The sequence below is a fragment of the Rhinoderma darwinii genome (assembly GCF_050947455.1).
Source record: "Rhinoderma darwinii isolate aRhiDar2 chromosome 5 unlocalized genomic scaffold, aRhiDar2.hap1 SUPER_5_unloc_14, whole genome shotgun sequence".
Taxonomy (NCBI): domain Eukaryota; kingdom Metazoa; phylum Chordata; class Amphibia; order Anura; family Rhinodermatidae; genus Rhinoderma; species Rhinoderma darwinii.
Window position 1 is genome coordinate 46,508 of NW_027461770.1, and position 18,610 is coordinate 65,117.

General features: G+C 47.6%; 12 non-coding genes across 12 annotated transcripts; all 12 read left to right on the plus strand.

Annotated features, from left to right (window-relative positions):
* Positions 1-1,210: 1,210 nt before the first annotated feature.
* LOC142685653 (U2 spliceosomal RNA) lies at positions 1,211-1,401 on the plus strand. The gene has a single exon (XR_012855112.1). It is a non-coding gene; the product is annotated as a U2 spliceosomal RNA (small nuclear RNA).
* Positions 1,402-2,701: 1,300 nt separating this feature from the next.
* Positions 2,702-2,892, plus strand: LOC142685654 (U2 spliceosomal RNA). Its single transcript, XR_012855113.1, has one exon. It is a non-coding gene; the product is annotated as a U2 spliceosomal RNA (small nuclear RNA).
* Positions 2,893-4,184: 1,292 nt separating this feature from the next.
* Positions 4,185-4,375, plus strand: LOC142685655 (U2 spliceosomal RNA). Its single transcript, XR_012855114.1, has one exon. It is a non-coding gene; the product is annotated as a U2 spliceosomal RNA (small nuclear RNA).
* Positions 4,376-5,663: 1,288 nt separating this feature from the next.
* LOC142685656 (U2 spliceosomal RNA) lies at positions 5,664-5,854 on the plus strand. The gene has a single exon (XR_012855115.1). It is a non-coding gene; the product is annotated as a U2 spliceosomal RNA (small nuclear RNA).
* A 1,296-nt stretch (positions 5,855-7,150) lies between these two features.
* On the plus strand, positions 7,151-7,341 carry LOC142685657 (U2 spliceosomal RNA). Its single transcript, XR_012855116.1, has one exon. It is a non-coding gene; the product is annotated as a U2 spliceosomal RNA (small nuclear RNA).
* Positions 7,342-8,618: 1,277 nt separating this feature from the next.
* LOC142685659 (U2 spliceosomal RNA) lies at positions 8,619-8,809 on the plus strand. Its single transcript, XR_012855118.1, has one exon. It is a non-coding gene; the product is annotated as a U2 spliceosomal RNA (small nuclear RNA).
* A 1,287-nt stretch (positions 8,810-10,096) lies between these two features.
* LOC142685662 (U2 spliceosomal RNA) lies at positions 10,097-10,287 on the plus strand. Its single transcript, XR_012855119.1, has one exon. It is a non-coding gene; the product is annotated as a U2 spliceosomal RNA (small nuclear RNA).
* Positions 10,288-11,571: 1,284 nt separating this feature from the next.
* On the plus strand, positions 11,572-11,762 carry LOC142685663 (U2 spliceosomal RNA). Its single transcript, XR_012855120.1, has one exon. It is a non-coding gene; the product is annotated as a U2 spliceosomal RNA (small nuclear RNA).
* A 1,304-nt stretch (positions 11,763-13,066) lies between these two features.
* LOC142685664 (U2 spliceosomal RNA) lies at positions 13,067-13,257 on the plus strand. Its single transcript, XR_012855121.1, has one exon. It is a non-coding gene; the product is annotated as a U2 spliceosomal RNA (small nuclear RNA).
* Positions 13,258-14,553: 1,296 nt separating this feature from the next.
* On the plus strand, positions 14,554-14,744 carry LOC142685665 (U2 spliceosomal RNA). Its single transcript, XR_012855122.1, has one exon. It is a non-coding gene; the product is annotated as a U2 spliceosomal RNA (small nuclear RNA).
* A 1,304-nt stretch (positions 14,745-16,048) lies between these two features.
* On the plus strand, positions 16,049-16,239 carry LOC142685666 (U2 spliceosomal RNA). Its single transcript, XR_012855123.1, has one exon. It is a non-coding gene; the product is annotated as a U2 spliceosomal RNA (small nuclear RNA).
* Positions 16,240-17,535: 1,296 nt separating this feature from the next.
* LOC142685667 (U2 spliceosomal RNA) lies at positions 17,536-17,726 on the plus strand. Its single transcript, XR_012855124.1, has one exon. It is a non-coding gene; the product is annotated as a U2 spliceosomal RNA (small nuclear RNA).
* The last annotated feature ends 884 nt before the right edge of the window (positions 17,727-18,610 follow it).

Genomic DNA, 18,610 nt, shown 5'->3' on the forward strand with positions numbered 1-18,610 from the left:
TTTAATCCCATTATTTCAACACCTGTTGGACAATGCATGAGTGATAATGAGCTCATTGATTAAATGCAATTAATGAATAGATTGCCACCTCTTGTTGTGTGTCGTCTGTGTTTCTGTGTTTCCGGCATTTCACATTGGAACACCTCATTCACCTTCCTTGTCTTCTCTCCGCCCTCCCTTTTAGGTAAGTTAAAGAGCTGCACCTGAGCCAGCCACTGATTGATTGATTGATTGATTGATTGATTGATTGATTGATTGATTGATTGATTGATGCAGCACAACAGTCAAATAGTGGAGTGGAGTAGGGGAACAGCAAACAGCCAATAAAGCAGCCCGCCCGCTCGCCTGCCCGCCACAATGGACCTACCTGTGTACACTAGATGGATGTGATGGAATGTACTGTCGTCCCTACATTTCAAGAAGAAGTAAGAATTGCAGTTGCAACAAAGCCTTGCTTGCCTACAAAGAGAGCAGCAATTTGGATTTGTTACTATGTTACCTAGAAGAATAACAAACTGTGCAAGGATGGAGGTTGTAGGAGCAAGGAGAAGTTGTCTGTAAAGTTGGTGGATGCCTATTTTCCATTTTGCAGTCCCTTGTCTCCCTCTTGTGGCCTCCTGGAGGCAACTAGCTGTGCAAAAAAAAGACAGCCTGGCGGCCGGCTGTTGCAGTGTTGCCCTCTCAGGCAACACTGAGTGACTGACTGAGCCTCACCGTCTTATATAAAGTTCAGACGGAACTTTGCACGTGTCATAGTGGAGCCCTCAGGATTCCAGAGCCAGCTTTCTGACATCATAATGGGGCCTCAGAGATAAAAGCCTGGGCCCAGGCAGTGTTGGTCAGTGCTGCTCAGCAGGCAGCACTGGACTGGACTGGATTACAGCTGATACAAGGTGTGAAGGAACAAGGGGTGGCTGTGGGCATGCACTTGCTGCCGCTGCCAGTGTTTATCTGCATGGCAGCAGGGCATTTGGGCGTTGCCAGGAAGGCGTTTTTATGTAGATTCCTCCTCTTTCAGCACTGCATTGTGGTGCAAGCAAAAGAAGCAAATCCTGTCTGGCTTCCTCTCCGGCCTTTATTCACCTCCCGTGTAGCTGTGAGTGTGTGAGCCTGCAGGGCCCCATGGAATTGCCTAGAAGTAGGCTGAATCGCTGCAAGGGCTGAACAGCAGTATCGGGCAGGCTCGGGCAACGCGCGGCCCGTTCGGGTTATCGCTTCTCGGCCTTTTGGCTAAGATCAAGTGTAGTATCTGTTCTTATCAGTTTAATATCTGATACGTCCCCTATCTGGGGACCATATATTAAATGGATTTTTAGAACAGGGAGATGGAAATAGAGCTTGCTCTGTCCACTCCACGCATTGACCTGGTATTGCAGTATTTCCAGGACCGGTGCACCCTTTCCTTATGTGTTGACTAAAAGCAGATTCCAAAAGTGTTTTTTGTCTTTGCTATTGTTTCTGTCTTTCTGAAGGGATCTCCCCTTTTAATCCCATTATTTCAACACCTGTTGGACAATGCATGAGTGATAATGAGCTCATTGATTAAATGCAATTAATGAATAGATTGCCACCTCTTGTTGTGTGTCGTCTGTGTTTCTGTGTTTCCGGCATTTCACATTGGAACACCTCATTCACCTTCCTTGTCTTCTCTCCGCCCTCCCTTTTAGGTAAGTTAAAGAGCTGCACCTGAGCCAGCCACTGATTGATTGATTGATTGATTGATTGATTGATTGATTGATTGATTGATTGATTGATTGATTGATGCAGCACAACAGTCAAATAGTGGAGTGGAGTAGGGGAACAGCAAACAGCCAATAAAGCAGCCCGCCCGCTCGCCTGCCCGCCACAATGGACCTACCTGTGTACACTAGATGGATGTGATGGAATGTACTGTCGTCCCTACATTTCAAGAAGAAGTAAGAATTGCAGTTGCAACAAAGCCTTGCTTGCCTACAAAGAGAGCAGCAATTTGGATTTGTTACTATGTTACCTAGAAGAATAACAAACTGTGCAAGGATGGAGGTTGTAGGAGCAAGGAGAAGTTGTCTGTAAAGTTGGTGGATGCCTATTTTCCATTTTGCAGTCCCTTGTCTCCCTCTTGTGGCCTCCTGGAGGCAACTAGCTGTGCAAAAAAAAGACAGCCTGGCGGCCGGCTGTTGCAGTGTTGCCCTCTCAGGCAACACTGAGTGACTGACTGAGCCTCACCGTCTTATATAAAGTTCAGATGGAACTTTGCACGTGTCATAGTGGAGCCCTCAGGATTCCAGAGCCAGCTTTCTGACATCATAATGGGGCCTCAGAGATAAAAGCCTGGGCCCAGGCAGTGTTGGTCAGTGCTGCTCAGCAGGCAGCACTGGACTGGACTGGATTACAGCTGATACAAGGTGTGAAGGAACAAGGGGTGGCTGTGGGCATGCACTTGCTGCCGCTGCCAGTGTTTATCTGCATGGCAGCAGGGCATTTGGGCGTTGCCAGGAAGGCGTTTTTATGTAGATTCCTCCTCTTTCAGCACTGCATTGTGGTGCAAGCAAAAGAAGCAAATCCTGTCTGGCTTCCTCTCCGGCCTTTATTCACCTCCCGTGTAGCTGTGAGTGTGTGAGCCTGCAGGGCCCCATGGAATTGCCTAGAAGTAGGCTGAATCGCTGCAAGGGCTGAACAGCAGTATCGGGCAGGCTCGGGCAACGCGCGGCCCGTTCGGGTTATCGCTTCTCGGCCTTTTGGCTAAGATCAAGTGTAGTATCTGTTCTTATCAGTTTAATATCTGATACGTCCCCTATCTGGGGACCATATATTAAATGGATTTTTAGAACAGGGAGATGGAAATAGAGCTTGCTCTGTCCACTCCACGCATTGACCTGGTATTGCAGTATTTCCAGGACCGGTGCACCCTTTCCTTATGTGTTGACTAAAAGCAGATTCCAAAAGTGTTTTTTGTCTTTGCTATTGTTTCTGTCTTTCTGAAGGGATCTCCCCTTTTAATCCCATTATTTCAACACCTGTTGGACAATGCATGAGTGATAATGAGCTCATTGATTAAATGCAATTAATGAATAGATTGCCACCTCTTGTTGTGTGTCGTCTGTGTTTCTGTGTTTCCGGCATTTCACATTGGAACACCTCATTCACCTTCCTTGTCTTCTCTCCGCCCTCCCTTTTAGGTAAGTTAAAGAGCTGCACCTGAGCCAGCCACTGATTGATTGATTGATTGATTGATTGATTGATTGATTGATTGATTGATTGATTGATGCAGCACAACAGTCAAATAGTGGAGTGGAGTAGGGGAACAGCAAACAGCCAATAAAGCAGCCCGCCCGCTCGCCTGCCCGCCACAATGGACCTACCTGTGTACACTAGATGGATGTGATGGAATGTACTGTCGTCCCTACATTTCAAGAAGAAGTAAGAATTGCAGTTGCAACAAAGCCTTGCTTGCCTACAAAGAGAGCAGCAATTTGGATTTGTTACTATGTTACCTAGAAGAATAACAAACTGTGCAAGGATGGAGGTTGTAGGAGCAAGGAGAAGTTGTCTGTAAAGTTGGTGGATGCCTATTTTCCATTTTGCAGTCCCTTGTCTCCCTCTTGTGGCCTCCTGGAGGCAACTAGCTGTGCAAAAAAAAGACAGCCTGGCGGCCGGCTGTTGCAGTGTTGCCCTCTCAGGCAACACTGAGTGACTGACTGAGCCTCACCGTCTTATATAAAGTTCAGACGGAACTTTGCACGTGTCATAGTGGAGCCCTCAGGATTCCAGAGCCAGCTTTCTGACATCATAATGGGGCCTCAGAGATAAAAGCCTGGGCCCAGGCAGTGTTGGTCAGTGCTGCTCAGCAGGCAGCACTGGACTGGACTGGATTACAGCTGATACAAGGTGTGAAGGAACAAGGGGTGGCTGTGGGCATGCACTTGCTGCCGCTGCCAGTGTTTATCTGCATGGCAGCAGGGCATTTGGGCGTTGCCAGGAAGGCGTTTTTATGTAGATTCCTCCTCTTTCAGCACTGCATTGTGGTGCAAGCAAAAGAAGCAAATCCTGTCTGGCTTCCTCTCCGGCCTTTATTCACCTCCCCTGTAGCTGTGAGTGTGTGAGCCTGCAGGGCCCCATGGAATTGCCTAGAAGTAGGCTGAATCGCTGCAAGGGCTGAACAGCAGTATCGGGCAGGCTCGGGCAACGCGCGGCCCGTTCGGGTTATCGCTTCTCGGCCTTTTGGCTAAGATCAAGTGTAGTATCTGTTCTTATCAGTTTAATATCTGATACGTCCCCTATCTGGGGACCATATATTAAATGGATTTTTAGAACAGGGAGATGGAAATAGAGCTTGCTCTGTCCACTCCACGCATTGACCTGGTATTGCAGTATTTCCAGGACCGGTGCACCCTTTCCTTATGTGTTGACTAAAAGCAGATTCCAAAAGTGTTTTTTGTCTTTGCTATTGTTTCTGTCTTTCTGAAGGGATCTCCCCTTTTAATCCCATTATTTCAACACCTGTTGGACAATGCATGAGTGATAATGAGCTCATTGATTAAATGCAATTAATGAATAGATTGCCACCTCTTGTTGTGTGTCGTCTGTGTTTCTGTGTTTCCGGCATTTCACATTGGAACACCTCATTCACCTTCCTTGTCTTCTCTCCGCCCTCCCTTTTAGGTAAGTTAAAGAGCTGCACCTGAGCCAGCCACTGATTGATTGATTGATTGATTGATTGATTGATTGATTGATTGATTGATTGATGCAGCACAACAGTCAAATAGTGGAGTGGAGTAGGGGAACAGCAAACAGCCAATAAAGCAGCCCGCCCGCTCGCCTGCCCGCCACAATGGACCTACCTGTGTACACTAGATGGATGTGATGGAATGTACTGTCGTCCCTACATTTCAAGAAGAAGTAAGAATTGCAGTTGCAACAAAGCCTTGCTTGCCTACAAAGAGAGCAGCAATTTGGATTTGTTACTATGTTACCTAGAAGAATAACAAACTGTGCAAGGATGGAGGTTGTAGGAGCAAGGAGAAGTTGTCTGTAAAGTTGGTGGATGCCTATTTTCCATTTTGCAGTCCCTTGTCTCCCTCTTGTGGCCTCCTGGAGGCAACTAGCTGTGCAAAAAAAAGACAGCCTGGCGGCCGGCTGTTGCAGTGTTGCCCTCTCAGGCAACACTGAGTGACTGACTGAGCCTCACCGTCTTATATAAAGTTCAGACGGAACTTTGCACGTGTCATAGTGAAGCCCTCAGGATTCCAGAGCCAGCTTTCTGACATCATAATGGGGCCTCAGAGATAAAAGCCTGGGCCCAGGCAGTGTTGGTCAGTGCTGCTCAGCAGGCAGCACTGGACTGGACTGGATTACAGCTGATACAAGGTGTGAAGGAACAAGGGGTGGCTGTGGGCATGCACTTGCTGCCGCTGCCAGTGTTTATCTGCATGGCAGCAGGGCATTTGGGCGTTGCCAGGAAGGCGTTTTTATGTAGATTCCTCCTCTTTCAGCACTGCATTGTGGTGCAAGCAAAAGAAGCAAATCCTGTCTGGCTTCCTCTCCGGCCTTTATTCACCTCCCGTGTAGCTGTGAGTGTGTGAGCCTGCAGGGCCCCATGGAATTGCCTAGAAGTAGGCTGAATCGCTGCAAGGGCTGAACAGCAGTATCGGGCAGGCTCGGGCAACGCGCGGCCCGTTCGGGTTATCGCTTCTCGGCCTTTTGGCTAAGATCAAGTGTAGTATCTGTTCTTATCAGTTTAATATCTGATACGTCCCCTATCTGGGGACCATATATTAAATGGATTTTTAGAACAGGGAGATGGAAATAGAGCTTGCTCTGTCCACTCCACGCATTGACCTGGTATTGCAGTATTTCCAGGACCGGTGCACCCTTTCCTTATGTGTTGACTAAAAGCAGATTCCAAAAGTGTTTTTTGTCTTTGCTATTGTTTCTGTCTTTCTGAAGGGATCTCCCCTTTTAATCCCATTATTTCAACACCTGTTGGACAATGCATGAGTGATAATGAGCTCATTGATTAAATGCAATTAATGAATAGATTGCCACCTCTTGTTGTGTGTCGTCTGTGTTTCTGTGTTTCCGGCATTTCACATTGGAACACCTCATTCACCTTCCTTGTCTTCTCTCCGCCCTCCCTTTTAGGTAAGTTAAAGAGCTGCACCTGAGCCAGCCACTGATTGATTGATTGATTGATTGATTGATTGATTGATTGATTGATTGATTGATTGATTGATGCAGCACAACAGTCAAATAGTGGAGTGGAGTAGGGGAACAGCAAACAGCCAATAAAGCAGCCCGCCCGCTCGCCTGCCCGCCACAATGGACCTACCTGTGTACACTAGATGGATGTGATGGAATGTACTGTCGTCCCTACATTTCAAGAAGAAGTAAGAATTGCAGTTGCAACAAAGCCTTGCTTGCCTACAAAGAGAGCAGCAATTTGGATTTGTTACTATGTTACCTAGAAGAATAACAAACTGTGCAAGGATGGAGGTTGTAGGAGCAAGGAGAAGTTGTCTGTAAAGTTGGTGGATGCCTATTTTCCATTTTGCAGTCCCTTGTCTCCCTCTTGTGGCCTCCTGGAGGCAACTAGCTGTGCAAAAAAAAGACAGCCTGGCGGTCGGCTGTTGCAGTGTTGCCCTCTCAGGCAACACTGAGTGACTGACTGAGCCTCACCGTCTTATATAAAGTTCAGACGGAACTTTGCACGTGTCATAGTGGAGCCCTCAGGATTCCAGAGCCAGCTTTCTGACATCATAATGGGGCCTCAGAGATAAAAGCCTGGGCCCAGGCAGTGTTGGTCAGTGCTGCTCAGCAGGCAGCACTGGACTGGACTGGATTACAGCTGATACAAGGTGTGAAGGAACAAGGGGTGGCTGTGGGCATGCACTTGCTGCCGCTGCCAGTGTTTATCTGCATGGCAGCAGGGCATTTGGGCGTTGCCAGGAAGGCGTTTTTATGTAGATTCCTCCTCTTTCAGCACTGCATTGTGGTGCAAGCAAAAGAAGCAAATCCTGTCTGGCTTCCTCTCCGGCCTTTATTCACCTCCCGTGTAGCTGTGAGTGTGTGAGCCTGCAGGGCCCCATGGAATTGCCTAGAAGTAGGCTGAATCGCTGCAAGGGCTGAACAGCAGTATCGGGCAGGCTCGGGCAACGCGCGGCCCGTTCGGGTTATCGCTTCTCGGCCTTTTGGCTAAGATCAAGTGTAGTATCTGTTCTTATCAGTTTAATATCTGATACGTCCCCTATCTGGGGACCATATATTAAATGGATTTTTAGAACAGGGAGATGGAAATAGAGCTTGCTCTGTCCACTCCACGCATTGACCTGGTATTGCAGTATTTCCAGGACCGGTGCACCCTTTGACTAAAAGCAGATTCCAAAAGTGTTTTTTGTCTTTGCTATTGTTTCTGTCTTTCTGAAGGGATCTCCCCTTTTAATCCCATTATTTCAACACCTGTTGGACAATGCATGAGTGATAATGAGCTCATTGATTAAATGCAATTAATGAATAGATTGCCACCTCTTGTTGTGTGTCGTCTGTGTTTCTGTGTTTCCGGCATTTCACATTGGAACACCTCATTCACCTTCCTTGTCTTCTCTCCGCCCTCCCTTTTAGGTAAGTTAAAGAGCTGCACCTGAGCCAGCCACTGATTGATTGATTGATTGATTGATTGATTGATTGATTGATTGATTGATTGATGCAGCACAACAGTCAAATAGTGGAGTGGAGTAGGGGAACAGCAAACAGCCAATAAAGCAGCCCGCCCGCTCGCCTGCCCGCCACAATGGACCTACCTGTGTACACTAGATGGATGTGATGGAATGTACTGTCGTCCCTACATTTCAAGAAGAAGTAAGAATTGCAGTTGCAACAAAGCCTTGCTTGCCTACAAAGAGAGCAGCAATTTGGATTTGTTACTATGTTACCTAGAAGAATAACAAACTGTGCAAGGATGGAGGTTGTAGGAGCAAGGAGAAGTTGTCTGTAAAGTTGGTGGATGCCTATTTTCCATTTTGCAGTCCCTTGTCTCCCTCTTGTGGCCTCCTGGAGGCAACTAGCTGTGCAAAAAAAAGACAGCCTGGCGGCCGGCTGTTGCAGTGTTGCCCTCTCAGGCAACACTGAGTGACTGACTGAGCCTCACCGTCTTATATAAAGTTCAGACGGAACTTTGCACGTGTCATAGTGGAGCCCTCAGGATTCCAGAGCCAGCTTTCTGACATCATAATGGGGCCTCAGAGATAAAAGCCTGGGCCCAGGCAGTGTTGGTCAGTGCTGCTCAGCAGGCAGCACTGGACTGGACTGGATTACAGCTGATACAAGGTGTGAAGGAACAAGGGGTGGCTGTGGGCATGCACTTGCTGCCGCTGCCAGTGTTTATCTGCATGGCAGCAGGGCATTTGGGCGTTGCCAGGAAGGCGTTTTTATGTAGATTCCTCCTCTTTCAGCACTGCATTGTGGTGCAAGCAAAAGAAGCAAATCCTGTCTGGCTTCCTCTCCGGCCTTTATTCACCTCCCGTGTAGCTGTGAGTGTGTGAGCCTGCAGGGCCCCATGGAATTGCCTAGAAGTAGGCTGAATCGCTGCAAGGGCTGAACAGCAGTATCGGGCAGGCTCGGGCAACGCGCGGCCCGTTCGGGTTATCGCTTCTCGGCCTTTTGGCTAAGATCAAGTGTAGTATCTGTTCTTATCAGTTTAATATCTGATACGTCCCCTATCTGGGGACCATATATTAAATGGATTTTTAGAACAGGGAGATGGAAATAGAGCTTGCTCTGTCCACTCCACGCATTGACCTGGTATTGCAGTATTTCCAGGACCGGTGCACCCTTTCCTTATGTGTTGACTAAAAGCAGATTCCAAAAGTGTTTTTTGTCTTTGCTATTGTTTCTGTCTTTCTGAAGGGATCTCCCCTTTTAATCCCATTATTTCAACACCTGTTGGACAATGCATGAGTGATAATGAGCTCATTGATTAAATGCAATTAATGAATAGATTGCCACCTCTTGTTGTGTGTCGTCTGTGTTTCTGTGTTTCCGGCATTTCACATTGGAACACCTCATTCACCTTCCTTGTCTTCTCTCCGCCCTCCCTTTTAGGTAAGTTAAAGAGCTGCACCTGAGCCAGCCACGATTGATTGATTGATTGATTGATTGATTGATTGATTGATTGATTGATTGATGCAGCACAACAGTCAAATAGTGGAGTGGAGTAGGGGAACAGCAAACAGCCAATAAAGCAGCCCGCCCGCTCGCCTGCCCGCCACAATGGACCTACCTGTGTACACTAGATGGATGTGATGGAATGTACTGTCGTCCCTACATTTCAAGAAGAAGTAAGAATTGCAGTTGCAACAAAGCCTTGCTTGCCTACAAAGAGAGCAGCAATTTGGATTTGTTACTATGTTACCTAGAAGAATAACAAACTGTGCAAGGATGGAGGTTGTAGGAGCAAGGAGAAGTTGTCTGTAAAGTTGGTGGATGCCTATTTTCCATTTTGCAGTCCCTTGTCTCCCTCTTGTGGCCTCCTGGAGGCAACTAGCTGTGCAAAAAAAAGACAGCCTGGCGGCCGGCTGTTGCAGTGTTGCCCTCTCAGGCAACACTGAGTGACTGACTGAGCCTCACCGTCTTATATAAAGTTCAGACGGAACTTTGCACGTGTCATAGTGGAGCCCTCAGGATTCCAGAGCCAGCTTTCTGACATCATAATGGGGCCTCAGAGATAAAAGCCTGGGCCCAGGCAGTGTTGGTCAGTGCTGCTCAGCAGGCAGCACTGGACTGGACTGGATTACAGCTGATACAAGGTGTGAAGGAACAAGGGGTGGCTGTGGGCATGCACTTGCTGCCGCTGCCAGTGTTTATCTGCATGGCAGCAGGGCATTTGGGCGTTGCCAGGAAGGCGTTTTTATGTAGATTCCTCCTCTTTCAGCACTGCATTGTGGTGCAAGCAAAAGAAGCAAATCCTGTCTGGCTTCCTCTCCGGCCTTTATTCACCTCCCGTGTAGCTGTGAGTGTGTGAGCCTGCAGGGCCCCATGGAATTGCCTAGAAGTAGGCTGAATCGCTGCAAGGGCTGAACAGCAGTATCGGGCAGGCTCGGGCAACGCGCGGCCCGTTCGGGTTATCGCTTCTCGGCCTTTTGGCTAAGATCAAGTGTAGTATCTGTTCTTATCAGTTTAATATCTGATACGTCCCCTATCTGGGGACCATATATTAAATGGATTTTTAGAACAGGGAGATGGAAATAGAGCTTGCTCTGTCCACTCCACGCATTGACCTGGTATTGCAGTATTTCCAGGACCGGTGCACCCTTTCCTTATGTGTTGACTAAAAGCAGATTCCAAAAGTGTTTTTTGTCTTTGCTATTGTTTCTGTCTTTCTGAAGGGATCTCCCCTTTTAATCCCATTATTTCAACACCTGTTGGACAATGCATGAGTGATAATGAGCTCATTGATTAAATGCAATTAATGAATAGATTGCCACCTCTTGTTGTGTGTCGTCTGTGTTTCTGTGTTTCCGGCATTTCACATTGGAACACCTCATTCACCTTCCTTGTCTTCTCTCCGCCCTCCCTTTTAGGTAAGTTAAAGAGCTGCACCTGAGCCAGCCACTGATTGATTGATTGATTGATTGATTGATTGATTGATTGATTGATTGATGCAGCACAACAGTCAAATAGTGGAGTGGAGTAGGGGAACAGCAAACAGCCAATAAAGCAGCCCGCCCGCTCGCCTGCCCGCCACAATGGACCTACCTGTGTACACTAGATGGATGTGATGGAATGTACTGTCGTCCCTACATTTCAAGAAGAAGTAAGAATTGCAGTTGCAACAAAGCCTTGCTTGCCTACAAAGAGAGCAGCAATTTGGATTTGTTACTATGTTACCTAGAAGAATAACAAACTGTGCAAGGATGGAGGTTGTAGGAGCAAGGAGAAGTTGTCTGTAAAGTTGGTGGATGCCTATTTTCCATTTTGCAGTCCCTTGTCTCCCTCTTGTGGCCTCCTGGAGGCAACTAGCTGTGCAAAAAAAAGACAGCCTGGCGGCCGGCTGTTGCAGTGTTGCCCTCTCAGGCAACACTGAGTGACTGACTGAGCCTCACCGTCTTATATAAAGTTCAGACGGAACTTTGCACGTGTCATAGTGGAGCCCTCAGGATTCCAGAGCCAGCTTTCTGACATCATAATGGGGCCTCAGAGATAAAAGCCTGGGCCCAGGCAGTGTTGGTCAGTGCTGCTCAGCAGGCAGCACTGGACTGGACTGGATTACAGCTGATACAAGGTGTGAAGGAACAAGGGGTGGCTGTGGGCATGCACTTGCTGCCGCTGCCAGTGTTTATCTGCATGGCAGCAGGGCATTTGGGCGTTGCCAGGAAGGCGTTTTTATGTAGATTCCTCCTCTTTCAGCACTGCATTGTGGTGCAAGCAAAAGAAGCAAATCCTGTCTGGCTTCCTCTCCGGCCTTTATTCACCTCCCGTGTAGCTGTGAGTGTGTGAGCCTGCAGGGCCCCATGGAATTGCCTAGAAGTAGGCTGAATCGCTGCAAGGGCTGAACAGCAGTATCGGGCAGGCTCGGGCAACGCGCGGCCCGTTCGGGTTATCGCTTCTCGGCCTTTTGGCTAAGATCAAGTGTAGTATCTGTTCTTATCAGTTTAATATCTGATACGTCCCCTATCTGGGGACCATATATTAAATGGATTTTTAGAACAGGGAGATGGAAATAGAGCTTGCTCTGTCCACTCCACGCATTGACCTGGTATTGCAGTATTTCCAGGACCGGTGCACCCTTTCCTTATGTGTTGACTAAAAGCAGATTCCAAAAGTGTTTTTTGTCTTTGCTATTGTTTCTGTCTTTCTGAAGGGATCTCCCCTTTTAATCCCATTATTTCAACACCTGTTGGACAATGCATGAGTGATAATGAGCTCATTGATTAAATGCAATTAATGAATAGATTGCCACCTCTTGTTGTGTGTCGTCTGTGTTTCTGTGTTTCCGGCATTTCACATTGGAACACCTCATTCACCTTCCTTGTCTTCTCTCCGCCCTCCCTTTTAGGTAAGTTAAAGAGCTGCACCTGAGCCAGCCACTGATTGATTGATTGATTGATTGATTGATTGATTGATTGATTGATTGATTGATTGATTGATTGATTGATGCAGCACAACAGTCAAATAGTGGAGTGGAGTAGGGGAACAGCAAACAGCCAATAAAGCAGCCCGCCCGCTCGCCTGCCCGCCACAATGGACCTACCTGTGTACACTAGATGGATGTGATGGAATGTACTGTCGTCCCTACATTTCAAGAAGAAGTAAGAATTGCAGTTGCAACAAAGCCTTGCTTGCCTACAAAGAGAGCAGCAATTTGGATTTGTTACTATGTTACCTAGAAGAATAACAAACTGTGCAAGGATGGAGGTTGTAGGAGCAAGGAGAAGTTGTCTGTAAAGTTGGTGGATGCCTATTTTCCATTTTGCAGTCCCTTGTCTCCCTCTTGTGGCCTCCTGGAGGCAACTAGCTGTGCAAAAAAAAGACAGCCTGGCGGCCGGCTGTTGCAGTGTTGCCCTCTCAGGCAACACTGAGTGACTGACTGAGCCTCACCGTCTTATATAAAGTTCAGACGGAACTTTGCACGTGTCATAGTGGAGCCCTCACGATTCCAGAGCCAGCTTTCTGACATCATAATGGGGCCTCAGAGATAAAAGCCTGGGCCCAGGCAGTGTTGGTCAGTGCTGCTCAGCAGGCAGCACTGGACTGGACTGGATTACAGCTGATACAAGGTGTGAAGGAACAAGGGGTGGCTGTGGGCATGCACTTGCTGCCGCTGCCAGTGTTTATCTGCATGGCAGCAGGGCATTTGGGCGTTGCCAGGAAGGCGTTTTTATGTAGATTCCTCCTCTTTCAGCACTGCATTGTGGTGCAAGCAAAAGAAGCAAATCCTGTCTGGCTTCCTCTCCGGCCTTTATTCACCTCCCGTGTAGCTGTGAGTGTGTGAGCCTGCAGGGCCCCATGGAATTGCCTAGAAGTAGGCTGAATCGCTGCAAGGGCTGAACAGCAGTATCGGGCAGGCTCGGGCAACGCGCGGCCCGTTCGGGTTATCGCTTCTCGGCCTTTTGGCTAAGATCAAGTGTAGTATCTGTTCTTATCAGTTTAATATCTGATACGTCCCCTATCTGGGGACCATATATTAAATGGATTTTTAGAACAGGGAGATGGAAATAGAGCTTGCTCTGTCCACTCCACGCATTGACCTGGTATTGCAGTATTTCCAGGACCGGTGCACCCTTTCCTTATGTGTTGACTAAAAGCAGATTCCAAAAGTGTTTTTTGTCTTTGCTATTGTTTCTGTCTTTCTGAAGGGATCTCCCCTTTTAATCCCATTATTTCAACACCTGTTGGACAATGCATGAGTGATAATGAGCTCATTGATTAAATGCAATTAATGAATAGATTGCCACCTCTTGTTGTGTGTCGTCTGTGTTTCTGTGTTTCCGGCATTTCACATTGGAACACCTCATTCACCTTCCTTGTCTTCTCTCCGCCCTCCCTTTTAGGTAAGTTAAAGAGCTGCACCTGAGCCAGCCACTGATTGATTGATTGATTGATTGATTGATTGATTGATTGATTGATTGATTGATTGATTGATGCAGCACAACAGTCAAATAGTGGAGTGGAGTAGGGGAACAGCAAACAGCCAATAAAGCAGCCCGCCCGCTCGCCTGCCCGCCACAATGGACCTACCTGTGTACACTAGATGGATGTGATGGAATGTACTGTCGTCCCTACATTTCAAGAAGAAGTAAGAATTGCAGTTGCAACAAAGCCTTGCTTGCCTACAAAGAGAGCAGCAATTTGGATTTGTTACTATGTTACCTAGAAGAATAACAAACTGTGCAAGGATGGAGGTTGTAGGAGCAAGGAGAAGTTGTCTGTAAAGTTGGTGGATGCCTATTTTCCATTTTGCAGTCCCTTGTCTCCCTCTTGTGGCCTCCTGGAGGCAACTAGCTGTGCAAAAAAAAGACAGCCTGGCGGCCGGCTGTTGCAGTGTTGCCCTCTCAGGCAACACTGAGTGACTGACTGAGCCTCACCGTCTTATATAAAGTTCAGACGGAACTTTGCACGTGTCATAGTGGAGCCCTCACGATTCCAGAGCCAGCTTTCTGACATCATAATGGGGCCTCAGAGATAAAAGCCTGGGCCCAGGCAGTGTTGGTCAGTGCTGCTCAGCAGGCAGCACTGGACTGGACTGGATTACAGCTGATACAAGGTGTGAAGGAACAAGGGGTGGCTGTGGGCATGCACTTGCTGCCGCTGCCAGTGTTTATCTGCATGGCAGCAGGGCATTTGGGCGTTGCCAGGAAGGCGTTTTTATGTAGATTCCTCCTCTTTCAGCACTGCATTGTGGTGCAAGCAAAAGAAGCAAATCCTGTCTGGCTTCCTCTCCGGCCTTTATTCACCTCCCGTGTAGCTGTGAGTGTGTGAGCCTGCAGGGCCCCATGGAATTGCCTAGAAGTAGGCTGAATCGCTGCAAGGGCTGAACAGCAGTATCGGGCAGGCTCGGGCAACGCGCGGCCCGTTCGGGTTATCGCTTCTCGGCCTTTTGGCTAAGATCAAGTGTAGTATCTGTTCTTATCAGTTTAATATCTGATACGTCCCCTATCTGGGGACCATATATTAAATGGATTTTTAGAACAGGGAGATGGAAATAGAGCTTGCTCTGTCCACTCCACGCATTGACCTGGTATTGCAGTATTTCCAGGACCGGTGCACCCTTTCCTTATGTGTTGACTAAAAGCAGATTCCAAAAGTGTTTTTTGTCTTTGCTATTGTTTCTGTCTTTCTGAAGGGATCTCCCCTTTTAATCCCATTATTTCAACACCTGTTGGACAATGCATGAGTGATAATGAGCTCATTGATTAAATGCAATTAATGAATAGATTGCCACCTCTTGTTGTGTGTCGTCTGTGTTTCTGTGTTTCCGGCATTTCACATTGGAACACCTCATTCACCTTCCTTGTCTTCTCTCCGCCCTCCCTTTTAGGTAAGTTAAAGAGCTGCACCTGAGCCAGCCACTGATTGATTGATTGATTGATTGATTGATTGATTGATTGATTGATTGATTGATTGATTGATTGATTGATGCAGCACAACAGTCAAATAGTGGAGTGGAGTAGGGGAACAGCAAACAGCCAATAAAGCAGCCCGCCCGCTCGCCTGCCCGCCACAATGGACCTACCTGTGTACACTAGATGGATGTGATGGAATGTACTGTCATCCCTACATTTCAAGAAGAAGTAAGAATTGCAGTTGCAACAAAGCCTTGCTTGCCTACAAAGAGAGCAGCAATTTGGATTTGTTACTATGTTACCTAGAAGAATAACAAACTGTGCAAGGATGGAGGTTGTAGGAGCAAGGAGAAGTTGTCTGTAAAGTTGGTGGATGCCTATTTTCCATTTTGCAGTCCCTTGTCTCCCTCTTGTGGCCTCCTGGAGGCAACTAGCTGTGCAAAAAAAAGACAGCCTGGCGGCCGGCTGTTGCAGTGTTGCCCTCTCAGGCAACACTGAGTGACTGACTGAGCCTCACCGTCTTATATAAAGTTCAGACGGAACTTTGCACGTGTCATAGTGGAGCCCTCAGGATTCCAGAGCCAGCTTTCTGACATCATAATGGGGCCTCAGAGATAAAAGCCTGGGCCCAGGCAGTGTTGGTCAGTGCTGCTCAGCAGGCAGCACTGGACTGGACTGGATTACAGCTGATACAAGGTGTGAAGGAACAAGGGGTGGCTGTGGGCATGCACTTGCTGCCGCTGCCAGTGTTTATCTGCATGGCAGCAGGGCATTTGGGCGTTGCCAGGAAGGCGTTTTTATGTAGATTCCTCCTCTTTCAGCACTGCATTGTGGTGCAAGCAAAAGAAGCAAATCCTGTCTGGCTTCCTCTCCGGCCTTTATTCACCTCCCGTGTAGCTGTGAGTGTGTGAGCCTGCAGGGCCCCATGGAATTGCCTAGAAGTAGGCTGAATCGCTGCAAGGGCTGAACAGCAGTATCGGGCAGGCTCGGGCAACGCGCGGCCCGTTCGGGTTATCGCTTCTCGGCCTTTTGGCTAAGATCAAGTGTAGTATCTGTTCTTATCAGTTTAATATCTGATACGTCCCCTATCTGGGGACCATATATTAAATGGATTTTTAGAACAGGGAGATGGAAATAGAGCTTGCTCTGTCCACTCCACGCATTGACCTGGTATTGCAGTATTTCCAGGACCGGTGCACCCTTTCCTTATGTGTTGACTAAAAGCAGATTCCAAAAGTGTTTTTTGTCTTTGCTATTGTTTCTGTCTTTCTGAAGGGATCTCCCCTTTTAATCCCATTATTTCAACACCTGTTGGACAATGCATGAGTGATAATGAGCTCATTGATTAAATGCAATTAATGAATAGATTGCCACCTCTTGTTGTGTGTCGTCTGTGTTTCTGTGTTTCCGGCATTTCACATTGGAACACCTCATTCACCTTCCTTGTCTTCTCTCCGCCCTCCCTTTTAGGTAAGTTAAAGAGCTGCACCTGAGCCAGCCACTGATTGATTGATTGATTGATTGATTGATTGATTGATTGATTGATTGATTGATTGATGCAGCACAACAGTCAAATAGTGGAGTGGAGTAGGGGAACAGCAAACAGCCAATAAAGCAGCCCGCCCGCTCGCCTGCCCGCCACAATGGACCTACCTGTGTACACTAGATGGATGTGATGGAATGTACTGTCGTCCCTACATTTCAAGAAGAAGTAAGAATTGCAGTTGCAACAAAGCCTTGCTTGCCTACAAAGAGAGCAGCAATTTGGATTTGTTACTATGTTACCTAGAAGAATAACAAACTGTGCAAGGATGGAGGTTGTAGGAGCAAGGAGAAGTTGTCTGTAAAGTTGGTGGATGCCTATTTTCCATTTTGCAGTCCCTTGTCTCCCTCTTGTGGCCTCCTGGAGGCAACTAGCTGTGCAAAAAAAAGACAGCCTGGCGGCCGGCTGTTGCAGTGTTGCCCTCTCAGGCAACACTGAGTGACTGACTGAGCCTCACCGTCTTATATAAAGTTCAGACGGAACTTTGCACGTGTCATAGTGGAGCCCTCAGGATTCCAGAGCCAGCTTTCTGACATCATAATGGGGCCTCAGAGATAAAAGCCTGGGCCCAGGCAGTGTTGGTCAGTGCTGCTCAGCAGGCAGCACTGGACTGGACTGGATTACAGCTGATACAAGGTGTGAAGGAACAAGGGGTGGCTGTGGGCATGCACTTGCTGCCGCTGCCAGTGTTTATCTGCATGGCAGCAGGGCATTTGGGCGTTGCCAGGAAGGCGTTTTTATGTAGATTCCTCCTCTTTCAGCACTGCATTGTGGTGCAAGCAAAAGAAGCAAATCCTGTCTGGCTTCCTTCCTCTCCGGCCTTTATTCACCTCCCGTGTAGCTGTGAGTGTGTGAGCCTGCAGGGCCCCATGGAATTGCCTAGAAGTAGGCTGAATCGCTGCAAGGGCTGAACAGCAGTATCGGGCAGGCTCGGGCAACGCGCGGCCCGTTCGGGTTATCGCTTCTCGGCCTTTTGGCTAAGATCAAGTGTAGTATCTGTTCTTATCAGTTTAATATCTGATACGTCCCCTATCTGGGGACCATATATTAAATGGATTTTTAGAACAGGGAGATGGAAATAGAGCTTGCTCTGTCCACTCCACGCATTGACCTGGTATTGCAGTATTTCCAGGACCGGTGCACCCTTTCCTTATGTGTTGACTAAAAGCAGATTCCAAAAGTGTTTTTTGTCTTTGCTATTGTTTCTGTCTTTCTGAAGGGATCTCCCCTTTTAATCCCATTATTTCAACACCTGTTGGACAATGCATGAGTGATAATGAGCTCATTGATTAAATGCAATTAATGAATAGATTGCCACCTCTTGTTGTGTGTCGTCTGTGTTTCTGTGTTTCCGGCATTTCACATTGGAACACCTCATTCACCTTCCTTGTCTTCTCTCCGCCCTCCCTTTTAGGTAAGTTAAAGAGCTGCACCTGAGCCAGCCACTGATTGATTGATTGATTGATTGATTGATTGATTGATTGATTGATTGATTGATGCAGCACAACAGTCAAATAGTGGAGTGGAGTAGGGGAACAGCAAACAGCCAATAAAGCAGCCCGCCCGCTCGCCTGCCCGCCACAATGGACCTACCTGTGTACACTAGATGGATGTGATGGAATGTACTGTCGTCCCTACATTTCAAGAAGAAGTAAGAATTGCAGTTGCAACAAAGCCTTGCTTGCCTACAAAGAGAGCAGCAATTTGGATTTGTTACTATGTTACCTAGAAGAATAACAAACTGTGCAAGGATGGAGGTTGTAGGAGCAAGGAGAAGTTGTCTGTAAAGTTGGTGGATGCCTATTTTCCATTTTGCAGTCCCTTGTCTCCCTCTTGTGGCCTCCTGGAGGCAACTAGCTGTGCAAAAAAAAGACAGCCTGGCGGCCGGCTGTTGCAGTGTTGCCCTCTCAGGCAACACTGAGTGACTGACTGAGCCTCACCGTCTTATATAAAGTTCAGACGGAACTTTGCACGTGTCATAGTGGAGCCCTCAGGATTCCAGAGCCAGCTTTCTGACATCATAATGGGGCCT